Raw genomic sequence first — 6,575 nt, 5'->3', positions numbered from 1 at the left:
AGAAATTTTTTAGGATTTGGACGCTTAGGAATTATTGTTTCAACCGTATTTTCAATGTAAAGGATGACTTCCCTCTTTATTTTTGGAATCAACATACGTAGAAATGCAATTTGGATAACATGTAGAGCCTTTAAATGTATTATTTTTTACCACATTAATTTTTGAGAAAATTTTATAATAAAAATGAGTTTATCTAGTTTATAATTTGGTTTTAAAAAAAGGATTTCGACTTCTAACGAAGTCACTGGACTTCCTTGAGTCAACGCATCCAAAATGCAAGCTTTTTTCGACTCTCAAGCCCCTAGACATGTAATTTGTGCAGGAAATATTTTTTCTGAAAATTTTCTATTAAAGGGGAGTCTTATTGTTTCATGATTTGGTCTGGATCATAGAGTTCCGACATCTAATGAATCCTGCGGACTTCCTTGAGTCATTTGTGTTTATGGTATTTTATTCAAATTTTGCAATGATTATCTAGCTTAAAGAAAATCCCATAATCGTTGAGAATTATTAACGGTTGAAAACCTTATCTCCTTCTTTCCATGTTTTATTATAGGTAATCTATGACCTTTTTAAGAGATTAGAAGATCATTATTAGAAGGGATATTTCGAGTTTGGTGCCTATAAAATGGTACACTTTCGCGTTTGGTGCCTAACTTTGTCAATATCTGAGTTTGGTGCCCAGTCAACGAATTGGCGTTGATTGACCGTGTTGACCATCCAATTTAAAGTTAAAAATGTGAAATATCTAAGATAATTCTAAACTTCGTTTTATTCACTAACTGCGCCTTATCTTCTACATACTCCATGTTTGAGAAATGAGAGTTGTTGATTTTCATTCACGAGGTTTTAGGTTCCACTCTTAATACCATTGACATCTTCTTTCATTGCTAATCTCAAATCATATAATGATCTACTGTTATTTTCTCATATGATCACCTGTTTACACAAAATTAAATCCAAAGTATAAGCATGGCTCCCTTCATTGTTTACCGGTAAATCTTCCAAAATCTAACTCTCATGTAAACCCCAATAATCGTTTCCTTAAACCTTAAAACTAACCATTATTGTATTGAACAAATGAATCCATGTAAATGACCCTATTAATTTTTCAAATTACTGATTATTGTATTAATTAAATTTTTTTCCATTTTATGTAAATCCATAGTTATCATGGGAGTCAGATAAGTCAGCCATATTTCTCTGGAACGCTCGTAACGTGTTTGGAAATTATTCTAGAGATATTTCCCTACCGTGGTCCGTAATAGTGAACTAGTTAAATTAAATAATGATTGTTTAAACAATTATTCACAAAGAAACGTATTTACTTACAAAAGTTGGCGGGGGGCCGAGCAACAAGTTGTGCTCCAACACAGCTTGTGAACGGTCCACCAGTCATCTGTTAGGTCAACTGCTTGGTTGGACCCACACCAAACTCAAATTCCGACAAAGTTAGGTACCAAAGGAAAAGGTGTGCCATTTTATAGGCACCAAACTCAAAATACCCCTTATTATAAATATTTTCTACTTATATAACTCTCTTTGTCCCCCAAGGTTTTGTGTAATCTCTTTTTCAACTATTTTGCTCATAACTTCTTCATACGAAGTGGGAATGACCTCATTCTTTTTCTGTTACCTCTGTCTTTCAGTTCCCCACAGTATACATGAAAATTTTTAGGATTTGGAAGCTTAGCAATTGGTGTTTCATCCTTATTTTCAATGTAAAGGATTTCTCCGCTCTTTATTTTTGGAATCAACATACGTAGAAATGCAATTTGGATAACATGTAGAGCCTTTAAATGTATTATTTTTTACCACAATAATTTTTTAGAAAATTTTATAATAAAAATGAGTTTATCTAGTTTATAATTTGGTTTTAAAAAAAGGATTTCGACTTCTAACGAAGTCACTGGACTTCCTTGAGTCAATGCATCCAAAATGCAAGCTTTTTTCGACTCTCAAGCCCCTAGACATGTAATTTGTGCAGGAAATATTTTTTCTGAAAATTTTCTATTAAAGGGGAGTCTTATTGTTTCATGATTTGTTCTTGATCATAGAGTTCCTACATCTAATGAATCCTGCGGACTTCCTTGAGTCATTTGTGTTTATGGTATTTTATTCAAATTTTGCAATGATTATCTAGCTTAAAGAAGATCCCATAATCGTTGAGAATTATTAACGGTTGAAAACCTTATCTCCTTCTTTCCATGTTTTATTATAGGTAATCTATGACATTTTTAAGAGATTAGAAGATCATTATTAGAAGGGATATTTCGAGTTTGGTGCCTATAAAATGGTACACTTTCGCGTTTGGTGCCTAACTTTGTCAATATCTGAGTTTGGAGCCCAGTCAACGAATTGGCGTTGATTGACCGTGTTGACCATCCAATTTAAAGTTAAAAATGTGAAATATCTAAGATAATTCTAAACTTCGTTTTATTCACTAACTGCGCCTTATCTTCTACATACTCCATGTTTGAGAAATGAGAGTTGTTGATTTTCATTCACGAGGTTTTAGGTTCCACTCTTAATACCATTGACATCTTCTTTCATTGCTAATCTCAAATCATATAATGATCTACTGTTATTTTCTCATATGATCACCTGTTTACACAAAATTAAATCCAAAGTATAAGCATGGCTCCCTTCATTGTTTACCGGTAAATCTTCCAAAATCTAACTCTCATGTAAACCCCAATAATCGTTTCCTTAAACCTTAAAACTAACCATTATTGTATTGAACAAATGAATCCATGTAAATGACCCTATTAATTTTTCAAATTACTGATTATTGTATTAATTAAATTTGTTTCCATTTTATGTAAATCCATAGTTATCATGGGAGTCAGATAAGTCAGCCTTATTTCTCTGGAACGCTCGTAACGTGTTTGGAAATTGATCTAGAGATATTTCCCTACCGTGGTCCGTAATAGTGAACTAGTTAAATTGAATAATGATTGTTTAAACAATTATTCACAAAGAAACGTATTTACTTACAAAAGTTGGCGGGGGGCCGAGCAACAAGTTGTGCTCTAACACAGCTTGTGAACGGTCCACCAGTCATCTGCTAGGTCAACTGCTTGGTTGGACCCACACCAAACTCAAATTCCGACAAAGTTAGGTACCAACGGAAAATGTGTGCCATTTTATAGGCACCAAACTCAAAATACCCCTTATTATAAATATTTTCTACTTATATAACTCTCTCTTTGTCCCCCAAGGTTTTGTGTAATCTCTTTTTCGACTATTTTGCTCATAACTTCTTCATACGAAGTGGGAATGACCTCATTCTTTTTCTGTTACCTCTGTCTTTCAGTTCCCCACAGTATACAGGAAAATATTTAGGATTTGGACGCTTAGCAATTGGTGTTTCATCCTTATTTTCAATGTAAAGGATGACTTCCCTCTTTATTTTTGGAATCAACATACGTAGAAATGAAATTTGGATAACATGTAGAGCCTTTAAATGTATTATTTTTTACCACAACCATTTTTTAGAAAATTTTATAATAAAAATGAGTTTATCTAGTTTATAATTTGGTTTTAAAAAAAGGATTTCGACTTCTAACGAAGTCACTGGACTTCCTTGAGTCAATGCATCCAAAATGCAAGCTTTTTTCGACTCTCAAGCCCCTAGACATGTAATTTGTGCAGGAAATATTTTTTCTGAAAATTTTCTATTAAAGGGGAGTCTTATTGTTTCATGATTTGGTCTTGATCATAGAGTTCCGACATCTAACGAATCCTGCGGATTTCCTTGAGTCATTTGTGTTTATGGTATTTTATTCAAATTTTAAAATGATTATCTAGCTTAAAGAAGATCCCATAATCGTTGAGAATTATTAACGGTTGAAAACCTTATCTCCTTCTTTCCATGTTTTATTATAGGTAATCTATGACCTTTTTAAGAGATTAGAAGATCATTATTAGAAGGGATATTTCGAGTTTGGTGCCTATAAAATGGTACACTTTCGCGTTTGGTGCCTAACTTTTTCAATATCTGAGTTTGGTGTCCAGTCAACGAATTGGCGTTGATTGACCGTGTTGACCATCCAATTTACAGTTAAAAATGTGAAATATCTAAGATAATTCTAAACTTCGTTTTATTCACTAACTGCGCCTTATCTTCTACATACTCCATGTTTTAGAAATGAAAGTTGTTGATTTTCATTCACGAGGTTTTAGGTTCCACTCTTAATACCATTGACATCTTCTTTCATTGCTAATCTCAAATCATATAATGATCTACTGTTATTTTCTCATATGATCACCTGTTTACACAAAATTAAATCCAAAGTATAAGCATGGCTCCCTTCATTGTTTACCGGTAAATCTTCCAAAATCTAACTCTCATGTAAACCCCAATAATCGTTTCCTTAAACCTTAAAACTAACCATTATTGTATTGAACAAATGAATCCATGTAAATGACCCTATTAATTTTTCAAATTACTGATTATTGTATTAATTAAATTTGTTTCCATTTTATGTAAATCCATAGTTATCATGGGAGTCAGATAAGTCAGCCTTATTTCTCTGGAACGCTCGTAACGTGTTTGGAAATTGATCAAGAGATATTTCCCTACCGTGGTCCGTAATAGTGAACTAGTCAAATTAAATAATGATTGTTTAAACAATTATTCACAAAGAAACGTATTTACTTACAAAAGTTGGCGGGGGGGCGAGCAACAAGTTGTGCTCCAACACAGCTTGTGAACGGTCCACCAGTCATCTGTTAGGTCAACTGCTTGGTTGGACCCACACCAAACTCAAATTCGGACAAAGTTAGGTACCAAAGAAAAAGGTGTTCCATTTTATAGGCACCAAACTCAAAATACCCCTTATTATAAATATTTTCTACTTATATAACTCTCTTTGTCCCCCAAGGTTTTGTGTAATCTCTTTTTCGACTATTTTGCTCATAACTTCTTCATACGAAGTGGGAATGACCTCATTCTTTTTCTGTTACCTCTGTCTTTCAGTTCCCCACAGTATATCAGAAATTTTTTAGGATTTGGACGCTTAGGAATTGTTGTTTCAACCGTATTTTCAATGTAAAGGATGACTTCCCTCTTTATTTTGGAATCAACATACGTAGAAATGCAATTTGGATAACATGTAGAGCCTTTAAATGTATTATTTTTTACCACAATAATTTTTTAGAAAATTTTATAATAAAAATGAGTTTATCTAGTTTATAATTTGGTTTTAAAAAAAGGATTTCGACTTCTAACGAAGTCACTGGACTTCCTTGAGTCAATGCATCCAAAATGCAAGCTTTTTTCGACTCTCAAGCCCCTAGACATGTAATTTGTGCAGGAAATATTTTTTCTGAAAATTTTCTATTAAAGGGGAGTCTTATTGTTTCATGATTTGGTCTTGATCATAGAGTTCCGACATCTAACGAATCCTGCGGATTTCCTTGAGTCATTTGTGTTTATGGTATTTTATTCAAATTTTAAAATGATTATCTAGCTTAAAGAAGATCCCATTATCGTTGAGAATTATTAACGGTTGAAAACCTTATCTCCTTCTTTCCATGTTTTATTATAGGTAATCTATGACCTTTTTAAGAGATTAGAAGATCATTATTAGAAGGGATATTTCGAGTTTGGCCTATAAAATGGTACACTTTCGCGTTTGGTGCCTAACTTTGTCAATATCTGAGTTTGGTGCCCAGTCAAGGAATTGGCGTTGATTGACCGTGTTGACCATCCAATTTAAAGTTAAAAATGTGAAATATCTAAGATAATTCTAAACTCCGTTTTATTCACTAACTGCGTTTTATCTTCTACATACTCCATGTTTGAGAAATGGGAGTTGTTGATTTTCATTCACGAGGTTTTAGGTTCCACTCTTAATACCATTGACATCTTCTTTCATTGCTAATCTCAAATCATATAATGATCTACTGTTATTTTCTCATATGATCACCTGTTTACACAAAATTAAATCCAAAGTATAAGCATGGCTCCCTTCATTGTTTACCGGTAAATCTTCCAAAATCTAACTCTCATGTAAACCCCAATAATCGTTTCCTTAAACCTTAAAACTAACCATTATTGTATTGAACAAATGAATCCATGTAAATGACCCTATTAATTTTTCAAATTACTGATGTATTAATTAAATTTGTTTCCATTTTATGTAAATCCATAGTTATCATGGCAGTCAGATAAGTCAGCCTTATTTCTCTGGAACGCTCGTAACGTGTTTGGAAATTGATCTAGAGATATTTCCCTACCGTGGTCCGTAATAGTGAACTAGTTAAATTAAATAATGATTGTTTAAACAATTATTCACAAAGACACGTATTTATTTACAAAAGTTGGCGGGGGGCCGAGCAACAAGTTGTGCTCCAACACAGCTTGTGAACGGTCCTCTAGTCATCTGTTAGGTCAACTGCTTGGTTGGGACCCACACCAAACTCAAATTCCGACAAAGTTAGGTACAAAAGGAAAAGGTGTGGTGTGCCATTTATAGGCACCAAACTCGAAATACCCTTATTATAAATATTGTCTACTTATATAACTCTCTTTGTTTCCCAAGGTTTTGTGTAATCTCTTTTTCGACAAT

The sequence above is a fragment of the Papaver somniferum genome, unplaced genomic scaffold, assembly GCF_003573695.1.
Source record: "Papaver somniferum cultivar HN1 unplaced genomic scaffold, ASM357369v1 unplaced-scaffold_61, whole genome shotgun sequence".
In the NCBI taxonomy this organism is placed as follows: Eukaryota; Viridiplantae; Streptophyta; class Magnoliopsida; order Ranunculales; family Papaveraceae; genus Papaver; species Papaver somniferum.
The sequence above is the reverse complement of the archived record's forward strand: the minus strand, read 5'-3'. Positions refer to the sequence as shown.